The 23933-nt window shown below is 35.5% G+C and overlaps 1 long non-coding RNA gene across 2 annotated transcripts in view; it reads right to left on the bottom strand.

The window, feature by feature from the left end:
* Positions 1-5572: 5572 nt before the first annotated feature.
* LOC105717122 (uncharacterized) overlaps positions 5573-23933 on the bottom strand; it is a 316882-nt gene continuing 298521 nt past the window's right edge. For both annotated transcript variants that reach the window (XR_010343206.1, XR_010343207.1), the window contains 2 exons: positions 7221-7422; positions 5573-6596 (listed from right to left, as the gene is read on the bottom strand). This is a non-coding gene — a long non-coding RNA (uncharacterized LOC105717122). The remainder of the gene's footprint in view (positions 6597-7220; positions 7423-23933) is intronic.

Below are 23933 nucleotides of genomic sequence, written 5' to 3'. Positions count from 1 at the left end.
AAACCCAAGTATCTTTTATTCTCTCCAGGGAATGACTGGAAAGGGATACCTCTGTCCATGCCGCTATCTTTCTCTCCCAGCACTTTTTTGACTTTATTTTTTCTTGTCTCCATCATTTTGCCAATTTAAAAATTCCAAGAAAAAGTCGACAGGCGTCACCGGACATTGACTTAAGAGGAATCTTAGCACGCAAGCATGTTTCAGGACCACGGACAGTGACACCGTGTGCTCTTAACCACCAAGCGTTTTTCTTAGACTGCCTATAGAAACAGGCGAAACACGCTAAAGGTACATGATGTGCTTCATGAAGCAAGTACCAAGTTCCAAATGACTTGTGCCAAAAGATATAAGGAGTGGAAAAAGAAAAGGGCACACTATGTACTGGAGTATGTAGTAAGGAGGTAGGCCTTCAGCTAAATTTTGAAGAATGAGTAAGATTTAGAGAGGCATCATAAGTCCCTGATGTGGTAAGACGTGTATAGCTTAGCCAGCGAAGCACTGAAATAAAAAGAGATACTCCATAAAGTATCATTCCGGAGGAAGAAGATACCTCTGAATTTGAATGGTCCAAGAATGTTGAAAGAGTAAAGTCATCCCAGTCAAATGAGGTAGAGCATGCACGCAAAAATTGACATTTTTGTAATTATTGTGATTTTTTTCATACTCTGGTCAGGCTGGAGAGAATAAACTAAAAGATACAGGCCAAAGAGTGGCCAGACAAATTCATCTCTTGAAGTTCCAAGGATTCATGTATAGTTTTTTGTATTGTTGTAATTAGGCTTACATTTATATTTATTTGTTTTAATTACAATTAAATAATGTAGACCAAACAAGAAAATAATAATGTAAACCAAATGCTGTCTAGTCAAAATGAAATTTGCCTTTTTTTTTGTTTTGCAGTGACTTTCAAAACTATAAAATATTATTGAGAGACATTTAAAAGGCATTTGTAAAATATTTATAAGCTTTTAGTCCATGCAATTGCATTAAATTAGAGTTAATAAAAGAAATAACAGCATAAAAGCAATCTTTGATTTCTCAGACTCTTGGTCTCCCTCACTTCTCCTTCAAAATACATCGAACTGTGGTCTGCCAATCAGATAGTGATAAGAAATTACTCAGGCAATGCATTTCAGTCACCAGCAGGCAAATGGCAGTGGAGATTTTTGTTCCCTGCTGCTAAGGAATTTACTAACTCTTTTATGTTTTGAATAAAGAGGAACCCTCAACCCTGTCTATCCTATGGAAAATTCAAATTAAATATTACTTTAGCCATATTTATTTCCCTCTGATAATGGTCTAAAATGGCTATCACTGGATGCTAAAATGCTATCATTTTATTTGTGCCCATTCTAAAGTAAGGGAATTTTTTTAACCCTTATTTCTTCCCTTTTGAGTCTGCTTGTGAATCTGTTTTTTTTTTTTATTTTATTTTCTTGATTTAAGTGTTGTCTTTCATTTCAATGACACAAACATATACAGCCTTTAGAAAAACAAGCAATTTTCTTCTTTCCCTCACTTATATTAAAAATTTATGCCAACATAAATAACAAACAAAAAGAGCATTGTTAAGTATAAGGCATTGTGTTCAAATGAAGAAAATGCTATATGTAATCATAATACAATTTAATATGCAATCAAATGACATCTAGGTTTTTAGGTACTAAAACTGATACTGGCATCTTAAGTAAAATTATCTGCAGTGCTTATACATTTAAATGTCAGGTCTCTACACACTAAGACCCTAATTCAGTCTGTCAGCTCCAGAAATTTTGCTATCAAGCCCTTCTGAGCAATTTCATTTTTTAATAGACTTTATTTTTTAGAGCAGTTTTAGGTTCACAGAAAAATTGAGTGAGAAATACAGAGAGTTTTCATATACCTCTTGCCCTTACACGGGAACAACCCCCCACCATCAATCCCTAGACCACAGTAGCATGTTTTTTACAATTGATGAACCTGTATTGACACATCATTATCACCAAAATCCATAGTTTACATGAGAGTTCACTCTTGGTTTTGTACATTTTGAGGGTTTTGAAAGAATTGTAATGAATGTATCCACCACTATAGTATCATACTAGTTTTACTCACTAAAAATACTCTGTGTTCTGTCTATTCTTCTCTTCCTTGTTCCTAACTCCTGGAAACATTGGTATTTTTCCTGTCTCCATGGTTTTGTCTTCTCGAGAATGTCACAGAGTTGGAGTCATACAATATGCAGCCTTTTCAGATGGGCTTCTTTCACTTAGTAATATGCATATAAGATTCCACCATATATTTTCATGGCTTGATAGCTCTGTTTTTAGCACCGAATAATATTCAGTTGTCTCAATGTACCAAAATTTATCCACTCACCTAAAGAAGGTCATCTAGCTTCTGTAGGTGAGTGGATATGTTTTGCCAATTATGAATAAAGCTGCTATAGAAATTTTATCTTTTAAGAACCACCTAAATATTTCAGACCCTGTCACTGTATTTATTATGTATCAATTAAACCCCAGGATTTCTCCTCATATGGCCCTGCTTTTTCCTACAAATCTAGCTGTAGGTTTCTTCTCTTGTCTGAGAAACAACCAATGAAACTTTTACTTTTGTCGTTTTATGTATTCCTTTTACTATTAAAAAATTAAAATAACTTGTTTTAAGTTTTTTGTTTTCTACCAGTAGTTTCTAATTCTAATTTTTTCGAACATATTTATCATTTGTATCCCTAGGTAATTATTTCTATATACTATTATGGTGAATATATGTATATGTTTTCAAGTAAACGAAATGTGTGTTTTAGATGTGTGTAATTGTTTTTGTTTTGCATGTTGAAACATTTTAACTGTAACCTTGTATAGGTAGAATGTACCATATTTTAGTTTGTGACATTAGGCAAGTTTTTTAATGTCTATGAGACTTAGTTTGCCAGTCTGTAAAATGGAGGCAATTTTTATCCATCTTTATGACTTTCTTGTGAGAATTAAATGAAATGATACTTGACATGCTTTTTAGCACATTGTTGTCCATAAATAGAGCTGTGTACTTGCTTGAATTAATACTTCTAATATCAATGAGTAAATTAATCAAACATTCAAATAATATTATTCCTCAGTGACTTTTGACCAATTTGAATCTGTTTCTATAATCTTTTATTTCCAATTAATCTTTTTCTCTAAAAAATAACAAATAAGCTTTAATATGTCTTCTCATAGTAATTGTGTCACTCTTATCTTCAGGTTCCCTAAGAAATTCACTTTCCCTTTAAGAGAAAGCTGAGGCTGCTGTTTAATACATTTTGAAAATGTGTCATTTTACTCTCAATTGTCACCTTGGAGCAACTTTTCCTGATATCTGCTCTATGGAAGAATAGTTCCAATCTTAATTCTTTCAATAGCAAATGACAGAAGTCCAATTTAAGTTAATTTGAGCAAAAGGGAAATTTTGGCTCACATATATGGGAAGTCTGTTTTGTGTGTATGAGGCTATGCTAGTCCAGGGGGTCATCAAAATTATTAACCATGGCAAAGGATCTGATTACACTTGCTGGGGCCTTGTGTTTGTATTTGTGTCACAGATTACTGTGATCAGAGAAATAGCACACCCTGGTTCATATGTTCACTCCTGTGATCTCATGCAGGAAGAGGAGAAATTCCTGAAAAGATGTTGAGGAAGGATATGGGAAAGTAAGTATAGTACACAAACAAAAATTACAGCTGCTCAGTCCATCATTGTGAAGTTATTTGAAAAGTGATTTCTATGACAAAACTATTATGGCACATGCTGGGTGAAAAGCATTTAAAGGCTTTTCTTTAGTGAATACATAGAAAACAATAGTGTGCATGATGTTCATTTAAGAGAAATATAGCATTTCCCACACTTTTATGATCAAGGAACCCTCTCTCACTAAGTATCTCTCTTGACTAGATTCGAAGGAACATGCTTTGGGAACAGCTGACCTTATTTTTCACCTTACTCTGCTGTTCTTTACAGCTTATTAATGAGCTTATTTCTGTTCTTCTTTGATTTAAAAAAAAATGTCTTCTTAGTCTATTATCTGCTTCTACAACAAACTAAGACTTGGTTATTTATAAAGAAAATAAATTTATTTGGCTCATGATTCTGTAAGATGGGAAGTCCAAGACTGAAGGGTTACAGACTGTGAGGACCTTCTTGCTGCATTATCTCATGGTGGAAGGGCAACTGAGAGAACAAGAGAGGAAGGGGGCTGAACTTACCCTTTCATCAGGAACCCACTCCTGTGTTGACAGATCTACTCACCACACCCTCAGTAATGACATTAATCCATTCATGACCTAAACACCTCTAACAGTTTCCACTACTCAACACTGTGGCATTGGGGATTAAGTTTGCAACACATGATCACGGAGGGACACATTCAAACCACAGCATCCTCACTGCCACTTGTATTCTTATCAAAGAATATATAATTTTAGAACTTGAAGAGACTTGCGTGATAGTTTTTTTTTTTTTTCTATCCAGCCTCCTTATTTTTCAGATGGCAAAGCGAAACTGAGACTTAATGTGTTTTTCTTTCCCATAATCATGAAACTAGTCAATTGCTGAATCAACCATATGGGCTAGGTTATGCTGAGGTAACAAATAACACCCAGATCTCAGAGAATAACCCTCTGTTTGTACAAGATTCCCTTTCTGAGACCCAAGCTAACTGAATAGCCACTATCTAGACTCTCATTCATGACTATTATACAGGAAAAGAAAGAAATTAATTGGTCTGGACCTGAAGTGACTTATATATTAGGACAAAACTAGTCACATGAATCAAGATTCTTCAAAGTACAAAACTACCATGTGCCTAGAAGGCAAAGTATTTCATAAACAGTCCTGAATATCATAGTGAAAATGAGTTGAGACCGAATTCCTTGATTTCTAGAATACAGAGGTATTTCCTCTACCACTTTGGACTACCAAATATGATTTAATGATGCATAATAATGATAGATATTACTTACAGAATATTTACCAGTTATATTAAGAGATTTCTACACATTCACTTTTCAAAAGATTACCAATACCATCCACATTTTTAAGATGAAAACACCCTGTGTTTCAAATTCCTTATCTTAAAAATGTTGATGTGAAAAGTTCCTCTAATTTTAAGGCTCTGAGTATAATTCTTGCAACAGGTCACAGAGTTGGCAGGTGGTAGAGGTGGGTTAATAGCCTATGCAGCCTGACTCCCTGGTCCATACTGCTCTTCCCAGCACTCTGATATCACCCTGCTGATGGAAGAGAAACCATTCCTTCCTATAAGTCAACTCAGCTTGGACATGGTTAAAGAAATTCCTTTTTTTGCTTGTTTTAACTTGTAACACATGCACCAAAATACTTTGCAAAAGAGCTTTAGGGAGTTGAAAAATTAAAAAAATATATATGTTCCATCAAACAAACTTTTAAACCACCTAGCTCTACATAGGTAATTTCATAGAAATAGAAATGTCCTTATTTACACAGAAATGCACACATGCACACACATATTATTTTACTATAGCATTTTATTTGAAAAACTGCTTGGCTGATTAAAAAATATAAATGCCACTGAACCAGTATCACCAATTCTACAAACACTATTGTTCCAGTGCCTGTTTACATTATGTATTATTATGACATTCTTACTAAAAGCTCAAACCCAATCTTGTTAAACCCAAACTTATTCAAAATCTCTGGCACATTGATTCATTCCTCCATTCAAGACATTTTTGACACTTACATATTGGGTGACAGCCACAATTCTCAATGTTGATTATTTAGATAAAAGACACAGTTTGTACCATTAACGATCTCATGCTTTAATGAGGCAAACTGACAACTCAAGAGATGCAATATAATATAATGAGAGCTTACAGAGCACACTATTTATGGATTATCCAATGTCTATTCCCATTTATTTCCATTCTAACAACTGTACACCTTTCCATAACGCAGCCCACATGCTTTAGCCTGAGGTTAATCTCACCGCTGGCTCCAGGAGCAGGCCTTGTCTAAGTAGACTTCCACAGCCATTGGTTGAGAAATTCAGGCCTTAGCTCATTGCTATATTTCATTCTATGGTTGCAGACTTTGATATAGAAATTGACATATTATGGAATTTGAATCATGGAACAAAAAGAGAAGTTTTTAGTGGATTCTGAAAAATAACTTCCAAAGAGAGCTAATAGAAGAAATGTCCACTTTTATTTCAACATTAATTGTATGAATTTACACTCATAGCAAGCAGATAAATCAGTTGTTTTATGATTGTATCAGTACAAGCCTAGGTAGAAAAAGCTAAACAACTGCAGAAAGCTCAAACAAGTAGAATTTAATATAAGGAATTGATTATGCAGGTGTTAGGAAAATTGGGAAAGTGAAGGAGAAAAAATGAAATAAACCAAAGATTAGCAACTTTAGAAAAGATCTACTGCGGCTAGGCTATGAACAAGAAGAGAAGAGGAGTCTTACCACTGCTAAGGCTGTGCTGCTGGGAGTGCCATCATGAGGGCCCATCTGAGTCAGAGCTGGAACAATGGAGAGGGGATACTATTGCTGAAACCATGGTCCTTGAAGGAGTGCATCTAAATCCAAAGGTGCTGCCAGAAAGAGAAAGAAACATCATAGTATAATAGCATCTCCTCTCTTCTTGCTTTCCTGTCTTCTCCCAGTGTCTCCTATAGATATAACTTAAGAAACCGACTAGAAAATTTAATATCCAGCTTCCCCAGCCATAGAATTATGAACAAAATTAAAGAATTGTGGGAAAAGAGGCAAAGTAGTCAAATAATCAATACTTTCAACTCTTTGGCAACTTGGCCTCCATATATACCCTTTTAACTGTACTTAAATTTTAATACAACTAAAAAGACAGTGACATGATCTTTCTCCTTATCAAGACGCAACTACTCTTTACATAATGAAAGATACTCTCACATTCTCCCCACGAGTGGAATATGCAAAATCTTATGACTTATATGCCACCTATGAGTTTTCATCCAAAGTCACAAGTCCACCTAGATAGTCTGTCATTAAAGATTAAATTGTAAATTTAACTACCATCATTAGTCCTTATATTAAAAGAGATAAAGGAAAAAATAGTTCACATATTCAAATACATAGTGGTATGCTTTAGTACTCACATGTGAATAACTTTCTTCATCTACCACTCATTCCATGATTACTTTGCCCCTAGCCACAATCTCAGTTAATATGGTCCTTACTTGACAGTAATGAGCCAAATCTTCATTGCTGAAGGTCTGAGTCCTCAGTGGAGTAGTCTCTTTGGGTTGTCTAAGCTTCTAATAATTCTTCCCATTGAACATTAGAGCACTTCAGGAAACCTCCTTCATTCCAGATGTAATTCTCTCTGCCTCCACTATAGAGCAGCAACCCAACTTCTCCTTGGTAATCAGGATCAATCACCTAAAGAAATCATGGTAATTCTTTAGTTTTCTCTTGGTTCAGTAAAATAAGGACCCCAAATGGTCAAGCAGCAGATCAACTTCCATTTCAATGGAAGAATTATGTCCAATATTTGAAATATTTTTATTATGAAAATAAGCCCTCACAACAAACAGACCCCACAATTGTGGGCATGAGGGAAGAACAGCTGTTCACTTATCTTCCTATTTAATGTATTAGGGTAAAACAATGTCATACATGATGTCTAATAAAAGCTGATGCTATGTGGTACATAGAAACACCCTAAATTTATAGATTATTGTCTCTCAGCTGTCACTGTATCTAATACTTCAGTAGGGCATTTCATGTTTCTCTTAAGGCAGCTACTTCCAAGCCAAGAAGTATGTAGTAAGATCAGTGAATTGTATGACACCATTGTCACACTTCTTTTGTTTTGTAGTAAGTTCTTTGATCAGAAGCAATACAGTCCAGAATGTCTTCATGGTGGATATGGCACTCCAAAAGCCTTCTGATGGTGACTTCTGACACCAGGAGAGGTAACAGTCTACATTTCAAGTGTTTCCAAAATACACCATTTAGTATCAGCTTTTTCTAGATATCATATATGATATTGTTTTACCCTAATACATTAAATAAGAAGAGAAATTAACAACTCTTTTCCCCTGTGCCCACAACTATGAGTCCTATTCTTTGTGAGGGCTTATTTTCATAACAAAAAAATGTAGTGCTAGAAGAGGCACTGGAAGTGGAAAAAAGCAGATGCAATATCCAAAATAAGTGGCAGAGCAATCACTCTAATACCATGTGGTTGGTTCATCTCCCCAAGGAATAGTGCCTTATCAGCTCATGAGCTTGACCTCTGCTATTAAACCCATGTATGCACACAGCAAAGATAGTAGTCAAATAGCTTTGGTAAGAGGAGGTCTGTATTGTTGAGTCCTTACAGAATCTCGATACCAGCCACTGTGGCCACTTTACACATGAGCCCATTGATCAAGCCCTAAAGAGTCTAGGAAATTGCAATCTAGATGACATCAACAGACCAGGTCATCATGTACACATTTTCTGTGGTAGTTAAGCATTTTCACTTAGCTTCTGTTATTTAGGAGTTTCATGATTTCCACTAAAATGAGGGAGCCTGTTTCAAAGTTGGCCTTTACGAATGTCATCCCCAGCCAACAAAACAGCCAGCACAAAACTCATCTCCTTTAATTTTCTTATGAATAATTCTAAAATTATATAAAAGAACAGAAACAGCATAATTATTCCACTATTACCTAGTACTCAGCTTCAACAATTATCATTTCATAAGCGATCTTCTTCCACCTGTACTCATACTCAACCCCTCAATCACAGTTTTGAGGATTCTAGTACTTCCCTCACTAATGCATTTCTCCATATCAGAATGAAGGGAGTGTTACGTGTGACAGGGGATGACCAAGTTGCAAATAACAAACACAGCCTGTTATTTTTGTCTCCCTTAGCTTTGGAATTTTTCTTCACTTTTATGCCAGAGAAATTGTAAACTCTCAACATTATTAAATATAAGCCACATTAAAGTCTGATGTGTCCACAGTTGAGCCGTTCCTAGCTACTTAAGATAGCACATTGAAAATAGAATCTCTGTAAATCTCCCTTTGTTCCAAAATCTTTAGAATCTTTCCCACACATATTCTCCAAATTTAAGCTAAAATGAGTAAAAATAATAACACTCTTACAATAACATTTTGCATTTTAGTCACATTTCCCTGGGTAAGATTGTGTACTTGTCCCCAGGTGTTTGCTAAAATCAGACTCAAATTTTCATTGCTTCATTGAAGCATGGTGGGGATAGGTCTTATGAACAGGCATCCACTTGAAAGTAACTTCCTTAGGGAAGGTAATTACAGGGCTTTTAAATAAAAATTTAAAAAGACTAATATCCTTAAATATGGGAGACTATTTCTGCTAGCAATTGAAAGTTCAATGAGATTTCAGGGTTCAAGGTCATCAGATTCACCTATGACTACCCAAATCTCCCAACTTCAAACTCCAGAGTTCCATTCTTTCCCAATTAACGCTCTAAAATATATACAAGATAATGTACTTTTTAGTTTCACGTAAGATAACATGATGAGACAGTAAATTCGACTTACATTGTAATTCTGGAATTTTCACTTTAAGATTTGGGATGGGATTTGTGATCTTCCCTGAAACTATAATAAATGAGTGATATTTTAAGACCACAATAAAATTTCCCTGGTTCCCTGAACTGACTTGAACCAAGAGTTTTAAAGCACCAGGCTTATAATTTTGTTTCTATAAGGAATCTAGCGCAGTGTTAGAAAAAAATCTTTCCCCATAGTCTTTACTAGGCATCATCACTACTACAGCAGTCGAATGCATTGACCACTTTGTTTTACAGAGCCTTGACTTAATAAGGCCTTTCACCTAAAGCAACAACAGATAAGCTGAATGCAGTGGCTTACTCCTATAGACACAGCTATGCAAGAGGCAGAGGTGGGCCAGGAGTTTGAGACCAGCTAGGAGGCCAGGAGTTTAAGACCAGCTAGACTGAATGATAGAGCAAGACTCCATATCTAACAAATAAACAGAAAAATAAATTTTGAATAAAGCCACAACAGATAATTTGGTAAATGTAATGTCATGGCATGTCACGGGTTAGCAGTAACCCATTTTCCACTGGTAATAAGGTCATCATCATATTCAAACTGTACAGGGCCGGGTGCAGTGGCTCATGCCTGTAATTCCAGCACTCCACTCAGGAGGCTGAGGTGGGTGGATTACGAGGTTAGGAGTTTAAGACCAGCCTGGAGAAGATGGTGAAATCCCATCTCTACTAAAAATACAGAAAATTAGCTGGGCATGGTGGCAGGTGCCTGTAATCCCAGCTACTTGGGAGGCTGAGGCAGAGAATTGCCTGAACCCGGGAGGTAGAGGTTGCAGTGAGCCAAGATCGCACCACTGCACTCCAACCTGGGTGACAGAGCAAGACTGTCTCAAAACAAACAAACAAACAAACAAAAACTGTACAAGCTAGCTTACTCAAGAATTAACAAAACAAAAACAAATGAGAGGCCCTTATTGTTTTAAGATAATGGACTGTAATTTAGAGGTCTAATTCAGCAATGTTGCTACATTGTATTGGGTCTGAGAGAAATAAAATAAAAAGTACACCAGAGATTAGTCATTGCTGAGAGTGGCTACTTCATCAAATTGTTGGAAAACAAAAGTGATAAGATGGTGTAATCAGAGCCCAAAAGAACACTCAGTGCTTCCCTGCTAGGGTAGCTAGTTTAGACAGTGCTGAATCCGTAACAGAGGAGGCCTGCTGCCTGTCCTAGATCCATGAAAGAGGGACCACTGAAGCTGAAGGTGGATTGCTGTCGGGCAGAAAGGATGTAGTCCCTCAAAAATGCTGCCAGAAGAAGAGCAAGAGAAAAGAACACTAGCTTATCTCCTCCCTTCACTAGTGTCTTCTTTTAGAAGGATGTGAGTAGAGGTCTGCTGTCAACAAAGGATAAGGAATGCATTTTATAGACCCTTATTCCCAATATTGCAGAGCAGAGAAGGGGTGATGTGAGAGACAGTAGACAAATATACACTGTAGCCAATATGATTTAGAAAAATCTGTCAATTGTTTCTGTGTATTTCAATTATTCTGTGTTATTTCAGTCATTCTCATTCATCTCTTTCTAGATAAGGACTGCATTTGATTTCCAGGTGAATATAAAAGTTTGACTCAGGTTTATTAAGCATCTATATAATTATTATCTGTATTCTATAGAAATGGTGGTAAACAAGAATAATGCCTATATTCTAGAAATGGAGGTAGATAAACAGTATATAACAAATAAATATGTAATATAAATTTAGATGTTGATAAAAGCTATGAAGTGAAGTAAAATATGATAAAGGTATAGAAGGCACAGAAATTAGTGGAATCTTTCCATGAGGTTTTGAGGAATGGCTTTCTGAATAGTGATGAATGAGCACAGATCTGAAAGAGTATGTGAGTGTGATGGTGAATTTTCTGTGTCAACGTGAAAGATATTTTTGGATGAGATTGACATTTAAATCCATGACCTTTGAGTAAACAAGAATGCCCTCTGTAATGTGGGTGGTCCTCATCCAATCAACTGAAAGCCTGAATAGAACAAAAAGGGAAATCTCCAACAGATGGCTTTCAGAATTTGTCTGTACCATCGGCTGTCCCGGGTCTCCAGGCTGCTGGCCAATATTGCAGATTTTAGACTTGCCAGCCTCCATAATCACGAGTCAATTACTTACAATAAATCTTTTTCTATATATACATAGACATCATATTGGTTCTGTTTCTCTGGAGAACTCTGATAATAAAGTAAGTGGTGCCTGCAAGGCTCCACATAGGAGCATTCTGGGCCTATGCAGCAGTAAATGTCAAGGTCCTAAGAAAGGAAAAAGCTTATCACAATGTAGAAACATCGAAATGGGATACTATAGCCAATGTGGATTGAGTAAGAGAAGAGCACCAGGAGATAGGACTACAGAGCATTAGAGGGGTCCTACTAGATAGGTGTCTCGAGAGCTCTAGAGGGAGAACTCTAGAGTGGTCCTAATACACAGTGTCTGTGGCTATGGGAAGGATTAAGAATTTTATTCTTACTGTGATGATAAATCAGTAGAGTGTTTTGATCAGGGAAGAACATAATCTAATTTTAATTTTCTACAGATTGCTGTGACTGCTACATGGAGAAATGATGTAGGGGACATTCAGAAGTACAGAGACAAGATATTAGGGAATTGCATCAGTCCAAGAAAAATTATCATGGTCGTTTTGTGAAGCTCATCCTAGCTCTGACTTCAGTTTATTGTAATTCAGGTTTTTTCTTACTGTTTAAGATATCCTAACCTGCTTTTGTTACTTGCAGCTATTCTGCTCTGAGTGGGTGCAGAATGTGATAGCAAGTGTATGGTGCTGAATCAAGGTAAAAAGAGGTCAGTGAAAAGGATACCTTCCTCTTAAACTAGGAAGTTGATGGACTTTGTTTATAGCGACACTTCTTCTGCATTAGGAAATGATCGTATACTCACAGAGCGTGGAATACAAAGGTGATTGGAAAGAATCACAATGTCGGATTGTGTTGGATTAGTCTTCCAGTCTTCACTGAAGTCTACAGTATAGATACTGGATTAGTTTAAATTGAACATTCTGCGAATAAGAGAAGGAATGGAAGAAAATATTCTTTCTGCCTCTGGTCTGAAAAGCAAATTATTTCAAATACACTAATGTGGAGTTTGAGAGGGAGAGGAATGCTAAGTCTTATCCCCAAGGAGAAGATTTTGTAAACAATTCAGGACTGTAGGAGACATGGAAGGTTGACAAGATCAGTATACAATGTGAGAATACTCTTCAGACCTCTCTCAAGCAAATTCTGCTAAACATTCCCAACTGATGAAGTTGTTAGCCATGCCATTTAGAATATACAGATTGAATTTAATCTGGAGGTAATTATGAAAGTTCTGGTATTCTTGTACCTGAGGTTTTGTAATTTTTTTTAATTGCTCTGAGACGGAGTTCAAGATAAAGGTGCCAATCCAGGTCCAAGAGAATGCACAGTGAACAGAAGCTTGTTGCTAAGAAAATGAAATAATCACAATTAGACTCTGACCAGATAAACTACTGTGGAGACCATTCTTGCTAATGTTTGCATGTAAAAGATCAAAGCCTACTAATTTTTTAAGAGAGCTGTACTGCCAAAGATAGTCCAGGCCTGGCTCAAAGCAGTCTTTAATTGCTCTAACACGAGCCATCTCCAGGGCCTCAGATTTGCACCTACTGGGACTGGACTACAAATGTCATACCATCACTAGAAAGGACACACTCTCCCATGTCCATTTTCAGCGTGGTTGTGAAAGAAAATGGACAAAGACCCATCCTACTGGTGGAACAAGGTACTGCCAATTTGGCTAACCATGGATCATATTTCTCTTTCAGGTCATGAGAAACTTGATATTCCTGTCCAAGAGGATGTGATATTTACATATAGGAGGAAAGATACATGTGTACATGTGGTGGCTGAACCATTTGACTGTGGTGAATATTGCTGAATACTTACTATTTATCAGTCTTTCTCTTCCTCTTCCTAACAGCACTACTATGTTCATTCATGAGTCTAAGGAAACAAAAAAAAAACAACAAAAATAGAAATAGGGCGACTGAATCAATGTGCCTCACCCTGTACCTCTATATAAGCCAATAGAGTTCTTTATTCTTTAAACAAATTTGAAGTGTGTTTTCTGTTACTTGTATTCAAATTCACATTGAAAATGATATATAAAGTTAATAATTGCATTATATACAAATGCAGATATGAGCATAATCCCTAAAAGAGACATTGCTGAGATAAAACAAAAGGAAAGTAGTAATATGCAAAGACAAGGGATAGGGATGATATGCAGTTTAAGTAGTATTTGGACTACCTAGTCGTAGTACATTATTTAGTGTGCGGTGTTCTAATGGAAGATACCCTAACTCCACTTCAGTAAGAGAAGAATCAGTAGTCGTGGTGTGCTAGGTTAACTGTAGGACATTAAAAGGAATGAGTTTACAAGGCATTGAGAAGTGGTTAACATGCTCCGATGTAACATTATGCTGTACAGAGCAGAGAAATGGAAGGGACAGAGAACTAATAGCTATTTGGTGACTTTAGATGACAGGAGATGCAGAAGATGACAGCAGCAGGAACAAATGCTAAGAACAAGATGGGTCAATGTCATTGGCAACTAATACAGCAATATGAATAGCCAAGAGCTGAGGATACAAAATCAATAGCCTAGAAGTAACTGAAACAATAAGCCAGAAATGTATAAGATGATAGATGGCAACCAGCAACTGACACCCAGGCCTGTGCTGGGGAAACAGAGAGATGTTGTGAGCTGGGCTGAAGGGAGAGTATGGGCTATATTTAAAGAACCTACTGCTTCTTAGCTCCTTCAGGCCCTTTCCATGCAGGACTGTGGGATGGCACTGCCAAGCTTCCAATTATAGTACACTCTGGATCCAGATTTTTCTAAGAACTCCTTATTTTAAAATGCTGACAACTAATTGAAATTAGTCGGCCTACACAGTAGTGTCAAAAAACAACAACAAAAAAGTATCTGTATGCTGCGTTAGGTCCTAAGGCCATCACTTTTTTATACCTGGCCTAGGGGTATTTTTTTAGGAACCAACATTTCTCATAGCAAACAAACCATTTTCTGAAGTTCAGGAATTCCTACAGTTTTACTTATTTCTTTTTTTGTCACTGTTAAACTTCAGTAAATTTAAGCTTAATATTCTTTTATTTTAAAGTCATGTTGAACTTGAACCATTTTAACATAATTATATCTCCTTCTATGGATAGGTAGTTCAAAGGGTAGTTATAGATAAATAAATACATGTATAAAATGATATATATACACATACGGTGGGGCTAAACAAAAAAAAAGAGAAAATACAAGTATTCAAAATTAGGAATGAAAATGGCATTGATATCAACAGATGCAAAGGTAAATACTAATAAATAAATAAATTCCCCCAAAATGGATGATGTTCTGCAAAAAAAAGAATTAATATTGGCTCATTCAAAAACAGGAGAACATAATTACATACCAATGAATGAAAAATTTGTCAAAGAATATACCATTGAAAGTATTTTGTCCATATTGAGTTTATACTTTTCAGTTTTCAACTTTACAATTTTGAAGAATACAATTACAATTGTAAAGTATCCATTCTCTGAAGATCTATTGTGTTTATGCTACAAACTACATTTTAATTGCATGCAGAATATTTTCAGACTTTTTTACACTGACAGACAAAAAATATTTTTACACTGACAGAAAAAGAATATTTATATTAAGAAAAATATGACAAGTCTAAAAAAAAAATTCTAAAGGTTATGAATTGAAATATTTGCTAATTTTTTTGGTAGCCTCAAACTTTGGACAAAAGAAAATACTTTTCACAATATTATTTGTTTAGAATCATTTTCCCATTTAAAGTATACAATTTAAATAATTTTTAGTATGTTTATAATTGTGCAACTATCACCACTATTATTAGAACATTTTCATTACCACCAAAAGACATTCATCACCCCTACCCTTCCTAGCCATAGTAAACCACTAGTCTAGTTTCTATCTCTATATGGTTGCCAATTCTGGACATTTCATGTAAATGCAATAATAATATATGCAGTATTTTGTAACCGCTCTCTTTCACTTAGAAGATTTTCAAGGTTGATCCATGCTGTATCATGTATCAGCACTTCATTTTTTAAAAATTACTAAATAATATTCCTTGTTTCTGGATATACCACATTGTTTAATCCATTTATCAATTAATAGGTATGTAAGTTATTTCCACTTTAGGCAATTAATTATGAATAATGCTGCTATGAACACTTGTGTATAGAATTTTGTGTGGATATGTTATAATTCCTGTTGAGTATGCACCTAAGAATGGAATTGTTTTGTCACATGGTAACTCTGTTTATTATTTTAAGGAGATGACAAACTGTTTTCCAAAGTGACTATCATTTTACATTCCTAGCAGCAATGTGTGAAGATTTCAATTTCTCCGCTTCCTTGCCAACATGTTATTATTTTTATTTTTTATTATACCCATCCTTACAGGTGTGAATTGGTATCTCCTTTTGGTTTTGATTTGCAATTACCTAATGGATGATGATAACCATCTTTTCATGTGTGCTTATTTGTCATTTGTCTATCTTCTTTAAAAATGTATTTATTCAGATCTTCTGTCCATTTAAAAATTACATTAGTCAAATTGATATTATTCAGTTGTAAATTTTTTTTTATATTATGTATATAAGTTCTGTATCAGATATAAAATTTGTAACATACTTCATTCCATTCTGTGGGTTGTCTTTTCCTTTTATGATGTCATTTTCAGCACAAAAGTTTTTAACTTTGAAAAAAAATTATTTTATTTTGTCTTGTCACTTGTGCTTTTTGTGTTGTCTCTAAGATATTATTGCCCGATTCAAGGTCACAAAGATTTATACCAATGTTTTTGTCTAAGAACTTTATAATTTTAGCTATTATATATATATATTTTTTCTATATATTGATTTTCCATCCTGCAACATTGTTACCTCCTTTATTATTTTAATAGTTGTTTGATGAATTTCTTTTAATTTGTTTTTTTTTAACTTTTCTTTTGGGTTCAGGGATACATATGCAGCAACTTCAAAGACTGAAGAAACATCAGCTCATACAGATGAGAAAGAATCAGAACAAGACCTCTGGCAACTCAAAAGGCTAGAGTGTCTTGTTACCTCCAAACAACCATGTTAGCTCCTTAGCAATGATTTCCCTCCCCTCCCCTCCCCCTCTTCCCTTCCCTTCCCCTCCCCTTCCTTCTCTTCCCCTCCCTTCCCCTCCCCTCTCCTTTCCCTCCCCTTCCCTCCCTTCTCTTTCCCTCTCCTCCCCTCCACTTCTCTTTCCCTCCCCTTCCCTCCACTTCTCTTTCCTTCCTGTCCCTTCTCTTTTTCTTTCTTTCCCTTCCCCTCCCCTTCTCTTTCCCTCCCCTCCCCTCCTCTTCCTTTTTCTTCCCTTAGCAGCAATAGAAAAATGTGTAAGAAGATGACCCTGTTCTTATTTAGGTTTTAAAAATCTGATTCAAGTACCTCTATATAATGAAATAATTTTGCAATCAGAACCCTGATTGTAAGGATATCTGGGAAATACAGATTTTTGGATGTCAGACACTGCAGTACGGATGGAACACCAGAAAGAGGCAAAAATGCATATCTAGCTCCACATATACTTTTTATCATAATACGTATGCATTTTATAATTAGTTATTATTTTGAGACAATCAAAATCACGTAGTACTATTTGATGCTTAGTTACCTGTTAATTTAATCCCTTCCTCTCTCCTCCTCTTCCCTCCCCTCCCCTCCCCTCTCCTTCCCTTCCCTTCCCTTCCCTATCAATCTCTCCTCTCTTTCTTTCTACTTACTTTCTTACTTTCACCTCTCTTGGTTAGAATTTCCAGTATAATGTTAAATAACAATGAAAGAACAGATATCTTTATCTTGTTCCTAATTTTAGAGGGTTTACCTTGGAGTTTTTCTCTATGCCCTTTGTGAAGTTTAGGACATTCTTCCCAATCATAGTTTGTTGATTGTTTTTATGACAGAGTATTTGATTTGATTAAGTGTTTTTTTCCTGCTTTTATTGTAATTATGCTGTGACTTTAGCTTTTCTTATATTGATATAGTTGGTTACATTGATTGATTTCAGATATTAAGCCAACTTTGCATTTCTTGGAATAATCCCACTGGTTAATGATGGATCATCTTTCCTGTATATTACTAGATTAACTTTTCTAGTATTTTGTTGAGGATTTTTGCATCTATATTGGTCTATAGTTTTATTTTACTGTATACCTTTGTCTGCTTTTGGCATCGAGGCAATAATGGTCTCAAATAATTAGTTGAGAATTGTTTTCTTCTTTAATTTTTGGAAGAGTTTGTAAAAAATAGGTATTAATACTTCTTTATATGTTTGGGCTTTTATTTCATTTTTTATGATTTAGCATGCAAATTATGAAAGTTCAAATTTAAATCCCTTGCTCTTTCTTAATCTTTTAAATTTAGATTATAAATGTTATTATGTTTTCAAGTATTACAAATAGTTTGTACATACTTCAAACAATATTTTGTCCTGTTTAAAACAGGTTACTTTCAACATTTTAAAACATAATTATACATTCTATATATTTGATTTTCTTCATAAGTCTCATTGTCTGATTAGATATAAAATATACCATATCATTAGATAATTCTTATAAATACAATAAATAACTTTATGAATACAGTGGATGTAAAATTCTTTTAGATGGTCCAACACCCTAAATACATTTAGCAATATTAAACAAAATTCTATTTGTAAATTTATAGCTTAATTACAAATTCTAAAATTAGAATTGAACATGGTTATTCTAATAGGCCACATTAAAAATATATAGATTTGCTAAAAATATAAAAAGCATGCATATTATAAATACATGACCTTATATAGGTACATAAAACATCAATTATTAACAGGTGCTATTTAAGCACAAAATATTACTACATGATTTTGATAGTCTCAAAATAGCTACACTAATTACAAAGTGCGTACCTATTCTGATAACAAGTATATGTGGAGCTAGATATGCATTTTTGCCTCTTTCTGGTGTTCCATCTGTACTGCAGCATCTGACATCCAAAATCTACATTTCCCAGATGTCCTTAGAATCAGAGTCCTGAGTGCAAAATTATTTCACTCAGGACCCTCAGAGTTGTATATATTGTATAAGAGGTACTTGAATCAGATTTTTAAAACCTAAATAAGAACAGGCTCATCTTCTTACACTTTTTTGTATTGCTGCTTAAAAGCATGGTTGTATCTAGGTACTAGCTCTGTGGCTTTGGTGAGGCAATGGTGTGGCAGCAGCAGCAGCCTCCCAAATCTCTCTTTCTCTTCTACTGTGATATGATCCTAAACTCAACAGTTCCAGTAATAGGTCCAGATTTCACATCTTTCTGATGGAAAGGGGGTTATAACTCCCCTGGAGATACAGTTCAGAGTTACTCTTCTGAGAAGGTTTCCTCAGGTCCCTGTCTAGAGTGAAGCCTACCAACCCTTCCTGGGATTGTTTAAAAGTGCAATTTTCAGTAATAAATCCCTACATAGCTAAAATAGTTTCCATTTCTTTTTCTTGAATCCTGTTAACTTTGGCTGTTTAAATCTAGATCTTCTTGGTGTTTGAAGTTGTGTTCTCAACAAAGATGGTACATACTCTTCAAATTACCTAAGATTTCTAACAACTAAATACTTAAACTGCATATGAGTCCTGGAGTAGCAGATGGCAGAGTGGTTCTTCTGCTGCCCAGACTACCACACTAAGTCCCTCTTTTAGTCATTCTGTGATGGGCTTCAAGGTCATATGTAAGTTGAACTATAAATAAAATGGATAATTAGAAGCATAAAATTGTAAAACAATGAACTTACTTATAAGAAGCAAAGTTCAGACATGTACAGAGTAGGCAGACAACGAAAGTTACTGAAAGATGAACTAGTAAACTCCAGATTATTCTCACATTTTTTTCTTCTTCCGCTATAATTTTGCAGGGCATTCATCCATTTCTGTGTTTCGATGGGAAACCCTCTCTCATATAATAATTACAGTTTCACAGAAATTGTATGTGCCATGACAATGTATGTAACCACTTCTACTACTAATATCCTCATGTCATAATGGGGTATGGGGGAAAGCAGCAATCATATTCTCCTGGACTCTGATGGGAAATATGTCCAAAACTTCTGCTCTAACAAGATTTTCTAAAATGCCTGGTTCTTCTGGCATCTTTTTCTCCTCTAAGGGATTATAACATTTCTCAAGATCAACAGAAAAATAAAAGCCTTTGAATAACTCTTTCGTCTTCAAAATGAATTATTTCTGGTGAACTTTAAAGCCTAAGGCCTAAATGTGAGAAGTTTAAGTGTCTGCATCTCACACATTTCAATAACCAATCATTGTGTTCTTTTTGCGTCCTGTATTCTGTTGTAAGAACTCTTCCTTGAAACAATAGATTCTTCATTATTTAATGGTTTAAAAGATGGACAGTCATGTTGTAAGTCAAAATTACTGGGAGTGAAAGGAAAATAATCCAAATCTCAAAATATACTAAGTATTTAGCGTACTGATGCAATTTAAAGTGGAAGCCCTTTGCTGGGAGTTTTCATAGCAGTACTGACTCACATCGAGTTTATCATAAAAAATACAGGATTGGATGTGCAGCATCCAATGACAGATGGCTACAGAGGTGAAGCAGATCCCCACTCCCCAGGACAAATTGAAAACCCAGGCCAGAAATAGAATTATCCACAGCAAAGACAGACAGGTATTTGAAGGCACAAGGTCACAGAATACGCCAAACTGACATTTTTATGCAAGCTTAAATTCTGATTCTATGGAAAGGTTAAACGAGCAAGAAATTGCAGGTAGTGTATATACTATGTATGGCCAGCTTGAGCAATACTGAAATCTGAGAATATCAAGGCATGACTCCACAGAGTGGATAGAAATAATGAAGGCAAGATCCAGAATATTTTATTGATGAAATTGGCAAGAACTAGGCCACCAGATGAATGAGCTGGGCTTCAGTCCTAGAATATTAAGCAAGCAAACAGCAGAGTACAGAGTGGAGATCAACACACAAACTGAAAATCGCAGTGACAATGAGATGAGCAGGCATGAGTATTCCCTGCCAAGAGAAGTAGGACCCAGAGGCAGGAGGTTTTATCCTCTGCCCTCGTCCATTAGCCACATATTCCCACTCTGGGTAAAGGGAATACTAGTCTGACTGGATCCGATTCCAGAATAATGATTTTGCCTAGTTACTGACCAATTGGGTTATACTGCATCAGATGTTCATAAACATAGATGTGTCTCACTCTGTTTTCCTTTCTTCCTCTAATTCTCTGGCATTTCTTTTCATTCATACAATATAATAAGCAAAATGAGCCAAGGTCTGCCTCCTTGGGGTAGATACTGTTATCTTATTCTTTCTCTTTTGGAATGAAAAGAACAAATTGTTTAAAGAAGGTATTAACTAATGTTATATTTTAGTGGTTTTTAGACCTCACCTCCAAGCCATGTTTAACAGAAAGCCCTACGTTATCTGAGGGTACAAATCTAGATCATAATAATTAAGTAATGCCTTGTTTCTCATTTGCCATTATTCTTGTGTAAATATACCTTTCCTCCATGAAATAACAGAGAGGAAGGATGGCTGAAATAAAAATGATTTAGGTATCCCCAAGTCTCTTGATTATAATCCCATTTTAAGACCATCTAATCAGGCTCTGGACCCTTGGGATTAAAATATAATTTCAGGACATATTTAGTGCCTACAGATTAGCAAAGGCAAAATTTGATATCCGTTACCATACCATCCCTATAGAGAAAATAATGAGTAAATAACTGGACAGAAATTACATTGAGGAAACGAGAATGAAAGGGACCAAATAAACATGATTATATTTAAGAGAACAGTGGGAGACACAGCAGATAATAGAGTAGAAGCAGAAGGAGCAATACCAAGACAACCGAAAGTGCCATGGAGGTTGATAAAGGAGGGAATGAAAAATGAGAAAACTGCTAGTCTGGTTACATGCTACCGAGATAAAGTAGAGTGGGAAAAACAGATCAAAGGTTAATTAGATTTAAGAACTGAAACATGGTGGACAACTTTGGACGTGCAATTTCAATAGAATGGTAGTGATGTCAACAACTGTTAAAAGCTAGAATTGAAACAAGGAAATGTAGGCCCAAAATCGAGTGAAAGGAGAGAAGAGAGAGGCGTTTTCAGGAGGGCTGGTAAGTGATGAAACCAATAGCAAGGGAGTAGACTCCAAGATTTGTATAGAATTTGTATAGGATTAAAAATACTTTTCAAGAAATCGTCCATTTAGAAGAGCCCAGTGGAAAGATCTTAAGTCATAATGCAAAAGGTATACCATAATCCAAAAGGTTTTGAAGGAACTAAATGTCACAGAGGAACAATATCTATCACATGCTCTGGTATACCAGCCTAACAACCTTGAAAGATACTCAGTTACTTTGTTAAATAAGTCGATTTTGGGAGGTCATGCTCATTATCCCCCTATGTTGGTTCCTGGTTATCGTTTCTGTCCTCAGAAACTAGATGTTTGATAATCTATTCTATACTTTTTGTCCAAAGTCAGTGAACACTTATCGACATTGACCTTCACTGTAGAATGAGTAGAATTCTACTCATCTACTCATCAGAGGGCCACATGTATCTTTGAATTGTCTGTCTTTTTTTTTTTTTTTTATTGAGACGGAGTTTCACTCTTGTTGCCCAAGTTGGAGTGTGTGATCTCAGCTCATTGCAACCTCCACCTCCTGGGTTCAAGCGATTCTTCTGCCTCAGCCTCCTGAGTAGATGGGATTACAGGCATGCGCCACCATGCCCAACTAATTTTGTATTTTTAGTAGAGACAGGGTTTCTCCATATTGGTCAGGCTGGTCTTGAACTCCTGACCTCAGGTGATCCTCCTGCCTCGGCCTCCCAAAGTGCTGGGATTACACTGTCTGTTTTTTTAACATCTCAGATCTTTCACTTATAAAATGAAGAATTAGGACCAGAGGGTATGTTACTGTTCCCCGAATCATTAAATACTTTGCGTCACAACCCAAAGCCAGGTACACTTTCTGATTCATTCTGAAGAATTTTGCTTTATTTTCAATTTATTATTTACTTAATATTCATACCTTATTCTTTTAGTTATCTATTGCTATATAATAAATGAATCCTAAATCATGGTGGCTTAAAGCAACCACTGTTTACTCTCTGTTTCATTGTTTTCTGGGTTAATCATGTTCGTCTGGGTAGTTCTCACTCAGAATTTGTCTATGCAGTGGTAGTGAGACATAAGGAGCTGGAGTCATCTGCTCCCCAGAGGATTTGATCGTGTCAAATGGCTGACTCATATGATGGTGGCTGCAGCCTAGGAGCTCAGCTGCAAATGACCACTGGAGCATTTGCACATGGCCTCTGTGAGTCATTTACACAACTCCCAGTGTGCTATCTGGGTTCCCAGATGGAGCTCTCTAAATGAACACTGCAAGAGGCCCCAGAGAATGTTACAAGGTTTCTTATGAGTAAGGCTCAGGAGTCCCAGAATGTTCACTACATTCTATTGATCTAGCAAGCAACTTAGGCCACTATTCAAGGCTAGGGAATCTAGTGTCTACTTTTCTTTCATATGAGAAGCAGCATGTTTATATGGACAGAAACAAATTGATGGAATCCATCTTAAGACACCATCTCCCATATCCCCTTATGTTTATAATAACTAAAGCTAGTTATTTTGCAATGTATAGAATATTTACAATCTTTCCCCTAGATTTGTTATATCTATTGACAATTTCTCATTCATCATCAAATCTAGGGTTATAAGATCATGAAAATGAAAACATACTAAATTTCCAAAGTTAAGATGGTTATATTTTAATGCATCTTTTAAACTGTTTTGGAATTATTGGCTAAAATTTTTTAAAAGCATTAGATTTTTAAATTTATAATGTTTTCCTCTTATCTAGATAACGAAGCAGAACTTCTAAGAGGTAAATATACACCTATTCTGCCTATATGTAGTATGATTTGCTCAAGTACCTTTTTTTTGGTATTATTGGTATAAAACAGACTTTTAAAATGTTTTGCCTATTTAAATTATACTAGCAATACTAAAGTTAGTCTTGCCTGAATTTTCAACTTGTCAGTATAATCATTTTAAATCATCTTTCACTTTTATTCGAGTCCTAATTATTCTTAATTGAGTTCTCAACCTCTCATGGCCAAAAATGATTCTACTCTTCACTTACATCATGGTCATCAAAAAAAAAAAAAGGTTCTCTGAGTTAAATATTTTTTTCCTCAAGGAAA

The sequence above is a fragment of the Aotus nancymaae genome, unplaced genomic scaffold, assembly GCF_030222135.1.
Source record: "Aotus nancymaae isolate 86718 unplaced genomic scaffold, 86718_ANA_hifiasm-v0.15.2.pri h1tg000017l, whole genome shotgun sequence".
Classification (NCBI taxonomy): Eukaryota; Metazoa; Chordata; class Mammalia; order Primates; family Aotidae; genus Aotus; species Aotus nancymaae.
Note: the sequence above shows the minus strand (reverse complement) of the source record. Positions and strands in the feature narration are given on the sequence as shown.